Genomic DNA, 10735 nt, shown 5'->3' on the forward strand with positions numbered 1-10735 from the left:
CTTGCCACCAGCCACAGTCTTGACTGGCTGCCTCCCCTCCACCCCCTTATCTTGGGCCATCGGAATCTCTGCAGCCATGCCCCTCCCCCACCGCCCAAGGTCACCTCTACAGGGTTCCAGTGCTTGCTCACTACACAGGCCCCCTCCTGCCTTGCCTGGACATGGGGTAAAGAGCCAGGTCTTGAACTGGAGTCCCCCACTCTCCATCCTGGGGAAGAGTCAGAGCGAAAGGACGACGGGCTTCTTTCTGACCGGGAGACGAGGGTTTTGTTCCAGACCCTGTGCCTTGCTCACTGCCCAGGCCGGACTCGTCCTGGCCTCTTTCTGGGCTTCAGTTTCCTCAACTGGAAAAGTGGGCAGCTGGACCAGATGCTCTGCGGGACCCTTCCCTTCTGGGAGAACGTGACTCAATCTACCTACACTCTGCACTACCGTCCTGGGTTGGGGGGGTGGTGTGTGTGTGTGTGTGTGTGTGTGTGTGTGTGTGTGTGTGTTTTGTTTTGTTTAATTAGAAACACTGGCACCCTTGTCCCCTGCCAGGAAGAAGTCCCACTGACTGTTCAGCTGAGAGGGTCAAGAGAAGACAGAGATGAAACCAAGGCGGGGGGGCGGGTAGGAAAGGAGGAGAGCTGTGGAGGGAGCGGGTCGAGCGGGAGGAAGGCCAGGGTGTGATCTGGGCAGGGCACAGAATCACAGAGGGAACTTTTGAAAATGGGATGTGTAGGCCCTACTTCTAACCAATTGAACCATTATTTTTTAGAAACACCCCAGAGGAGGCTGGCGCACAGGGAAAGTCAAGAACCACCGTTGGAGCATAGGGAACTGGAGGGGCGGCTCTGCACCCCAAGAGCCTGGAAGACACAGGCGGCTGTGGGTCCCGATGGGGGTCGGGGGTAGGGCCTGTGTTCCTCTCCCATTGCTGTCTCGGCAAATCACCACGCACGTGCCGGCTTAAACCACACAACTGTGATCTTACAGTTCTGGGGGTCAGAATCACAAGCAGATGACGTGGCCAGGCCCAGCGTCACTACGGGAAGAGGCTTCAGAGGAGTGTGGGTATAGAAGACACAATCAGTTGGGGACAGACTGTGACAACCTCCTACGGCCAGTAACAAACACATAAAAGCGAATGACAAGTCGCCATTACTGCTGTGAAGGAAGTGAGCCCGGGGTGCTGTGGGGGACTGAATCTGGGCGCTGGCCAGGGAAGGCCTCTCTAAAGAGGGCCGACAGTCTGCCCCACTGGGCGTTAAAGAAGGAGCAGCCACATGGATGCGGGGAAGGGACTGGGAAGGAGGGCATCTAGGGGCTCTGTCACCTGGGACTGGTTAGAAATGCAAGAACTCAGGCCCCTCTCCTGGGCTGCTGAATCCGAATCTGCATTTAGCAAGCTCCTCAGGGCATTCACGTACAAGGCGAAGTTTTGGGAAGCCTGTGACTATCAGGGAGAGGGTAGAGGCGTGAGGGAGAGGGGAGGGAACGGCACAGCTAGCCCAGGCCCTCGAGTCTGCTCCCAGAAGCATTTGCTGTACCCTGGCTCCCAGGCCAGGAGAGGCCCACTGCCCTGTCACCCACGGCAGGCCCGTGTTCACAGCTCTCTGGTGGGGACAGTTTCGGTTGGGTGGCTCCCACCCAGAGGGAAACACCTGAAACTGGAGCTCTGCTGGGTTTGACAGGACACTTGCCCTCTGACAGGTGAGGACAGAACAAGTGAGGCCTCCGTTTATGCATTCACGCCCTGGGAGGGGAGGGAGGCTAGTCACAGTGCAGCTGGTTCCAGGGCACCTCGAAACTCCTGGGAGGGCTGGTCTGTCAAGGCCACTTGGTCCTCCAGCCCCTCTCTGGCTATGGAGGGTGATGAAAAGTCCTCAGGTCCCTTCAGCCACAAAGAAGCCTTCCTGGTGGGAAAGTGAGTGGCATTCAGCTGTCACGCTAGGGTGAGCATATGTCCCATTATCCAAGGGCAATTCTGTTTACACCTGTTATTCTGGTGTAATTATTAATAATGCCCCCTCTCACTCTGGTTTGAATGATAAATTAAAGGGGTCACCCTGGTTATAGCCTGAGTTTGATGTCCGGAACCAAAGGAAGGTGACTCTGAAAGAGTCAGGAACGGGAACTCCTGTCCTGCTTGGCGCTGGCACCTGGGGGACTTTGGGCGAGTCCTCTCTGGCTGCCATCTTCTCATCTCGGTCGAAGGGAAGGGGTTGGATGAGAAGGTCCCCATCTAGCTGGGGAGTTAATGAATGCGAGGCATGGGTTCCTGAGGTCTCTGCTCATCCACAGGCTGATGAGGACATCGCCCCTCCCTAGCAGCTTTGAAACCATGGCCGCTGGGGACCCCACATTCTGCTAGTTCTTCCTCCAGAACCCTCTCTCGGTGTGCATAGCTCACAGGGGCCCTGGGCTGGTGTCTCCGCCCAGGGCTCTGTGCCAGCCCGACCTCACCGCCTGTCAGTCTGCCTTCTCCTCCTATACTCCACTCCACCCCAGGGGGCCCCTTCTTTAGCCCGCACTTCCTCGTTGCGCAATGTTTGAGACAAATAACTTAACATGCAACTGTGTCTCTGCCTGTCATGGGGGATAATTATGTCAACCTTGCAGGATTAGGGAAAATGTTCCTAAAGTGCCTACCTCATAACAGGAACTTACAAGGTATCACTAAGCTTCCTAGCTCCCATCATAATGCACCATGTCTCTCCATCTCAATGCTAACCGCCTACTGCAGGGCTCAGCCCAGGTCTTCACAGGGCTCTTGAGAACAAAAGGAGGTGATTTATGAGCCCCAGAAGGTTACCCTCCTAACCAGAAGGTTCTGTGAAAGCCCTGCCTCAGCCCCACCTCACGGATTACATATTCCACCTGCTACTTGACTAATGTGTGGGGAGAAGCCATATCAACACTTCAAACCCTTTAAAACAATCACACAGCTCCAGTAATCTACATTATCGCAACATCACCTTGTTATATTTAACTTTCTTCCCTCGCTCACTCCTTTAGTCTTGCTTTCGGGGGCTTTGCCCCAACAGAACAGGCACTGTCTCTGCAGTCTGACACTTAACTGTCCCCTCTGAGCCCCAATTCCTCTTTTCAACCAGGGAATAACTGTCCCCAGCTCAAAGAACTGTGAGGGTTCTATGAGGTGGCATATGAAAAGGATCTGTCTGTGTAGGACTCAGTAAATGTAGGTTTCATGGCCTTTTATCCAGTTCTCTTTCTTCTTGCTGAGAAAATACAACTTTCTGTGGGGCAAGAAAAGCAGGCAAGCGAGCAAGAGTTTCTAGCTTCTATTGCTATATAACAAATAATCCCCACATTTAGTACCTTAAAACAGTTTTCTGTTCATGATTTTGTGGGACAGAGATGGGGAAGCTTACCTGGGCAGGTCTTGCTGGGGGTCTCCAAGGCAGTTGTCTAATGGGGCTGCCATCATCTGAAGGCTTGACGGGGCTGGATGTCCAAGATGACACACTCACTCTGCTGGCCCTTGATACTGGCTGTCATCTGGGGGTTCCATCTGGAACTGTCAATCAGACCTCCTACAGGTGCCTGTTGGCATCGAGGTGGTTGAATTTCTTACATGGGGGCTGACTTCCACGCCAGAGCAAGCATCTCAAGGGACCAGGCCGGAACTCATGGCTTCTTACGACTGAGTTTTAGAAGTCACATATGACCACTCCTGCTACACTCTATTTGTGGAAGCCTCCTCACATTCAAGAGAGGACACAGACCTCACCTCTGCATGCAAGGAATGGCAAGGTTATACTGTTGACTAGCCTGTGGAATGAGAGATATTGAGGTCATCTTGGGAAAATACAATCTGCCACACTCCCTCAAATTCATATGTAAATTTGGGCTCTTACCAGTTAAGATTCTTGTTTGTGAATTACAGAGGCTGGCTCTGGTTAGCTTAACCAAAAATTTTTGAAAGGCTCATCCACACAAGGTCATGGCTACCAATCCAATGCACACAGTATGGTAAAAGGAGAGACTTAATTTAAGTGAACGTTGCAAACCAAGGAAACACAGCATTCCAAGGAACCTGAAAGTGTGCTCCTCTGAGACAAAGGGGAGGCCTGTCCTGGACTCTGATTGGTCCATTTTCATGCAAATGAGGGATCCAAAGTTGCAATTTGATTGGTCCAAATTGCATTGTTCTGATTAGTCTGAATCCCACATCCTAATTGGTCATCATGGAGCTGCTCTGATTGGTCACTAAACATGAAAATGAGGCTATAGTTGGGCAGCTCCAATTGGATGGGGCAGGTCTCAGCTCATTGGCCAAAATATGAGTCTGGGGACTCCTTTATAAAATTCGGCTCAGCTGGCAGGAATGCAGTGCAGGACACTTGACAGCCTGGTCTGTGGCTTTTTTTCTGAAGGCAGAGTGCACGAGAAGCTCCCTGTGAACAATAGCCATTAGACTCTAATTATGAATTTAGACCCAGTTACCCACGAAAAGTTATTTCTGATAGGTGTATTCCCTCTTGGGGTCCACAGCCTTTAGGGCTCACAGCATTGAAGGAGGCTGGAAGTTCCTGGAGTGGAAAACGTGCCAGAACCAAGGAGCTCTGGAGGCCTGGACAGCGGGAACCCCCACAAAGGAGGAAGCACAGGGACTATCCCTCTAGCCCACCACTCATAGAAAAAACACCACCTCTAGGCACCCGGCCACCCTGCAGCACTCGGAAGAGCAGAGCCCAGGAAGAGCAAGTCGACGGGTTGAGTCACATGCTAGCCTCCTGACTGGACCGTCGGTACCTTCTGCTTTCAGAGTAGGGAGTCAGGACTTCACCAACAGAGACTGTGCATAATGGGAGATTCCGCAGAGGAGAAGTAGGATGCTATGGGGGCAGAAGGGAGTAGATGGTGGACATCCCCAAACCACGAATGGCCGTCAGAGAGCCCACAGACTCGGACACCCCTCTACAGCGCTCGGTGGCCCCGGCACTGAGAGAGAGGCACAGAGAACTCAAGAGTTGACGCTCAGAGGGAGCGGAATACTCTTCAGGACTTCAAGGACTGTCACCTAGAGGAGGAATCTGACCTGTTCGTCACAGTTGTGGGACAGATTTCGGTTCACTATCAGGAAGAACTTTCTTTTTCTTTATGTCCTTAACATTCTGATGAGGCAACACATTCACTGATCGAGTATTAGAAGGAACAAAGTGAAAGTCCCCGTCCCACGGCTGTTCCGTGTCTACCCACCTCCGCTCCAGATAACCATCTTAGTAGCGCTTGTATACGCTCCCATAGGGTTTTCCCCCACCTTTCGAGTTTTTTTTAAGTTTATTTTTAACTTGTGGTAAAATATAAATAACATAAAATTGACCATTTTAACCATTTTTAAATGTACGGTTCTGTGGACTTTAGGATACGCCACCACCATCCATTTCCAGAAACTTTTTCGTCTCCCAAACAGAAACTCTGTGCCAATGAAAATAACATCCCCCCCCATTCCTCTCTCGTCCCAGACCCCGGCCACAAACACCCGACTTTCTGTCCCTACAAATCTGCCCATGCTAGGTAACTCATACGAGTGGAATCACACGGTATTTATCCTTTGAAGAGGAAACCTCTCCTTTTCCATATCTCAATCTTCGATGTTGCCCAACTCTCTGTTTCTCCTACAATATTTGACTTAATGAATGATATTGCTGCTAATTTACAAGGAAACTATTTCTAAAATGTTTATATATTTAAATATGTATATATAAATAGATTATTAAATATCTAGTTAAATATATACAAGTTTAAAATATATATAAATTCTAGAACGATATGCAGCAAAATGCTGACAATAGTGATCCCTGGGATTTCAGGCCATTTTTGTGTTCTTTCCTTGGTTTGTATCAATTATAATGAGCTTCCTTTTCTTTATATTCAGGAATGACAATAATGCTATTGCCATTTCGTGAAAAACATTACAGTAAATGAGAGTACATTTTGCTCTGAGAACACAGCTCTGAAATTCTGTCCATCGAGTAGAAATGCCAAGAACCAGATCTAACAGGAATTTGTACAGTCCCATCTGTTGCCAAACTCTCCTCTGGCCCCCAGAGCTGTCTCCCCTCACTTGTCAACCTGTGCCCATCACGACCCCCCACCATCCCAAGCTCAGATGCTCAGGACCCACTAGCCCGTGCTGACTCCTCTCCCTGGGCTGGGCCTGCATGGGACAGAACATGGGTAGCAGCCCAAGACCCAGCTGCCAGAAAGCCCGGGGTGGTGTTGCTGTTGATAAACCACCGTCCATCGCTTACACAGAACCTTGGGCGTCTGTGTAAGTTTAGCATCCCTCCCTCCCATCCTTCTCCCTGCCTTCTGCCCTCCTGGTCCCTTCCTTCCTCCCTCTTCTCCTATTCCCTTCATCCTTCTTTCTCACTCCTAATTGCCTCCCTCCTCTCTCTCTTCCTCCTGCCTCTTTATCTTTCCCTCCATGCCTTCCTCCTTCCTTCCTTCACCCCATCCGCATCTCCCAAGCACCTGCCGAGCACAAGAGACACAATGAGGAATCACCTGCTCTCCCCCCTCCAGGAACCTACGGTCTGGAGAAGGAAGAGGCTAAGTCGCAGAGTTCACTGCGGTGTGCTTAGAGTCCTAAGGGAGGGCTTCCTGGAGGAAGTGATACCTATGATGAATTCTGACAGATGAGGGAGTGTCAGTCAGGAAAGAAAACGGACAAGAGTTTAGTCCTCATGGGTGAGTCTTGTCGCCGTGGCAGGTTCCTGCCCAGCCCTCCTGCATCGCAGAACCAGCGCTGTCCAGAAGTCCTCCGTGACTGAAGCGCTCCCTAGGCACGTTGTGCCACTGCTGGCCCTTCAATGGCAGCAGGCCCGACTGCAGGGCTCGGCTCGGGCCCACCCATCAGTGCAGCTGATTCACATCTGTCTCTGTGCTCAGAACTTCCTGGCTTGCCCAACTGCGCCCGCCAGGTCACGGCCAGGTCCTGCCGTTCTCACCAGCCTTTTGGCAAGTCTTCTTCTTTCTAAGCCCTGCTCTCTCCTGCTGCATTTAATTCAATGTCTTCTGCTTTCTCCCCAAGAATTTAAAATAGGAAGAAAACTGGTCTCCTTGCTGTGGAGGAGAACAGCTCTTCATCTAGAAAGCTGTAATTAGGTTCGACTCTCTGTCATTGTTAAGCTCTTGAAGGCAAAGGTGTGAGGGAGCAGGGATGTGTTTGGGGATCGTTCTCACTACTCTCAGCTCTGCCAAGGACCCCTCCCAGGGGCCCTGACTCCCTCGCCACGTTTGGACCATTATTTGATAAAAGGCCCATATGCGGATCATTAGCCTATGTGGAACTGCCTTCACTCAATTTCTCCTGGTTTGAAAAGGTGTTCCACGTGAACACAGACCCTGGAGAGGTGAGTTTCAGGGTGAGTTGACCATGGAGGTCAGACATGGGAGCTGGGGACCAGGATGGGCAGTTTAGAGAGGGGCCCCTGAAACTGTTTAAAGAAAGGAGAAGAAACAAACACGTGTCGTTGCGTGTAATAAAAATATTTTTTAAAATTATATTCCTAAAAGGAGTGAGAGATGGATTATGGGGGCGGGGAGCCGCTGGGGACAGTCAGAAGGCAGCATCCATCAGAGACGCTGATGAGGAAGAGCTGGAATGAGGTCGGAAAGGGCTTCAGCAGACTGTGTGGGGGGCGGGGGGAGTCTTGCCAGGACGGAGCAGAACCCTGAAGGTGTGCCAGGCAGACCTCCCACCAGCACCAATGGGAACAGAAGAGCCCTGGGCTGAGGAAGCAGGGCCTATGGAGGGTGGGCACAGGTCGAGGGATGCGAAGGACCTTGGGGTCAGCACGGGCCTTTGTTCCCCTCCTTCCTTTACTATCACTGGTCCATCTCAAAGTCCTTGGAGCGCGTCCTTCGGAGTGTTTTCTAGTTCCAGAGCCCAACCCACTTTAGGTTCCTATAAAGGGAGTTGTGGGGGATACAGGGACCTAGATAATCAAACTACCCTAACGCCAGGCACAGACCAGCCTCAGTGCCCTCTGCCCCGCCATCAGCCCCGTGACCTCCATGGCCAGAAATCAACTGGGGCAAAGAGATAAGTAAATGTAACCTTACAGAGTGTGGTAAGTGCAATCTCAAATTCTTTTTTTTTTTTTTTTTTTTTAAGAATCCAGGCCAGTTATTTTGCAGAACAGCCCTCAATTTGGGTTTGTCTGCTGCTTCTGCATGATTAAATTCAGGGTATGTGTTTCTGGCAAAAATAGCATGAATGGGATGCTATGTCCTTCTCAGATCAGCCCATCATAGAGCACAGAATGTCCAGTTTCCCACGCCTGGTGACCTTATTTTTGATCCCACAAGTTGTCGTAGAAGAGAGAGTTTTGCACAGAGGCCTGCGTCCTCCGCCCCCCACCCCCCCGCCCCCACGGGCCAGCAGCACTGGCTCTGGGAAGGGCCTGGGGCCTGCCCTCCTGAGCTCTGCCTTTGCAGACTTTCCAGACAGCACCAGAGAAGAATGTCATTATCCACATGATGGATGCAAGCCGCAATCACATTTACGACATCTTACAGAGGACTTACCCATTCATTTCCAGATGCAAATGAGAGCTACTGCTTCCTCAAAGCACTGACTACCACACTCTATGTCAAAAGCATGACACACCTTAGAGTTATCTGGTCTTCACAATCATCCTGAAAGGCGAGCACTACTGTCGCCTCTTTATATGGATGGGAGAATGGAGGCCCCAGAGATTAAGCAACTTGCCCAAGGTCACCCAGCTAGGAAGTGGCAAGGCTGGGACTCAAACCCTGGCCCCTTTGAACCTCTGAGTCCAGATACTAAGCATCATGCTGTGTGTTCTCCTTGGGGTGTCACAGCAGATCAGGGTGATGCACAGGGCGGGCTAGAGGTGGTCATTTGCAGACGAAGGGAATAAGGCCCAGGAAGGTTGTGTGTTCTGACCAAATTTGCGGAATGGGGACCAGCCCCAAGAATTTCTGATTCCTAGCTTAGTGCTCCTGCCACAGCCTCAGGCTCATTGTGGGACCGAGGTCAAGGAGGACAAGGGTGCTGATGATGATGTGCTAAGAGGGATGGGCAGAGGAAAGGGGCAGGGACTGCCCCTGCCGGCTCCCTCACTATGGCCATGAGCCTGGAAGCCCGATAATCTGAATCACCCTTGTTTTCAACCTGCAACCCGCCTCTGGCCTGACATGTGGCTGCCACACCCTGCTTCTCCCCCTTCCCAGTCATTCTCCCTCATCACCACACTTGACAAGGCACCCACGACTTAGGAGGAAGTATCTGGCTCCTTGGGTAAAGCCCGGCCCAGCCCCATCAACCTGAGCAGCCAGTTCCTTAAACCCTGGTCTCAGAGGACAAGCCCAGGATTCCAGCCTTCTAGGGGTCAACAGAAGTGTGGGGCTGGGGTAGGAGACAGCTTGGAATCCTCTGGTGTAGGTTGATGAGACAAGAGCCAGACAGCAGAAGGGAAAAGGTTTATCTCTTACTTCCTCTGCAAATCCTTAATCAGTTCACCTCTTCTATGAAGCCCACCCTGATCACTCCAAGTGCCTCCCAACCTCTCCTCAACCCGCCTCTATCCTGCCAAGGAAGGTGCTGGATTCTGCTTTAACCACTGGGGCAAGTTACATGTGCCTTCTCTTGTATAGTACGAGCTAGAGGTAGGGGGCATCATTTTTCTTCATGGTCCTTATCACCCTCTAACATGCTATATACTTTACTTATTTGTTTGCTTTTTGTCACCACTACCCCCTCACTAACCAAAGGAAAGTCCCACGAGGACAGAGATCTTGCCTCTTTTGCTCAATGGACAGTGCCTGGCACACAGTAGGTGCTCAAAGAAAATTACTCACCTTTCCTTCCTCCTTCCAAAACCCTCCCTGAGTGCCCACTCCTCACATTCAAATATGTTTAACTCCTGGAGTTAAAAATAAGACATCACCCCTACCATAAGGAAGCTCACGGCCTCCATGGAAATGGATTAACTCTAGAGGCCTGAGCATCCCCTCCCACTTCATCCCCAAAGTTCCTCAGCTCTTGTCTCCCTGCCCTCCATTCACTCCCCCTACTGTGTGCTTAGACAGAGGGTGCGGGTACCTGAAACCAGGCCTTCCTTCTGGCCCTGCCCAGAGCGGCCAGGCATGGTGCAGTGAGCTCAGACAGCCCAGCGTTTGAACTCCAGCATGCTCCCTGGCCCTTCTAAGAATTCATGTTCTTCATCTGTCGGGTGGGCTCCAGTGTCCGCTTTGCAAGGGTTCTGTTGATCATTAGACTATGTCTAGAGGTCTCCGGTCACGTCAGGCACATGATAAATGGTCCCTCTTGCTGGCATTGTTCCTGCAGCATCTGGTTGTGTCTTAAAGCAGGCTGCTTCTTGTGCTGAGGGAGTGTGGACACCCCGGTGCCCCATGCCGGTGCGGCGGGCCACATTCGAGTTCCCAGGTGCTCAGCCTTGGGCAATCTACATGGCATTTGTGCCTTTTATAAATCTGGGATCCAAACTGGTGACAATTTCTTTTAAAATCCAGCATCTATGAGGATGCACGGGCACCAACTACTCTCAGGGCTGGGTCATGAGGCGCATGCTTTGTTTGCGGGGGAAATGTAGCAAAATGTATCAAGACAGTTCTGCCTTTAGGAATTCATGGAAACCTGGGCAAAGACTTATATGCCTGGATGTTGATGCCAGCATTATTTATAACACCAAACAAATAAAAAAAAATCACCTCATTGTCCAACACTAGGAGA

The 10735-nt window shown here is 51.2% G+C and overlaps 1 protein-coding gene across 1 annotated transcript in view; it reads right to left on the reverse strand.

Annotated features, from left to right (window-relative positions):
• Nucleotides 1-3972, reverse strand: part of TICRR (TOPBP1 interacting checkpoint and replication regulator) — a 51817-nt gene extending 47845 nt beyond the window's left edge. Inside the window, exon 1 of the mRNA XM_036231952.1 lies at nt 3378-3972. The gene's annotated coding sequence lies outside the window, so the exon portion shown is untranslated. The remainder of the gene's footprint in view (nt 1-3377) is intronic.
• Between the last annotated feature and the right edge of the window lie 6763 nt (nt 3973-10735).

Source organism: Rousettus aegyptiacus, unplaced genomic scaffold, assembly GCF_014176215.1.
Source record: "Rousettus aegyptiacus isolate mRouAeg1 unplaced genomic scaffold, mRouAeg1.p scaffold_m13_p_14, whole genome shotgun sequence".
Taxonomy (NCBI): domain Eukaryota; kingdom Metazoa; phylum Chordata; class Mammalia; order Chiroptera; family Pteropodidae; genus Rousettus; species Rousettus aegyptiacus.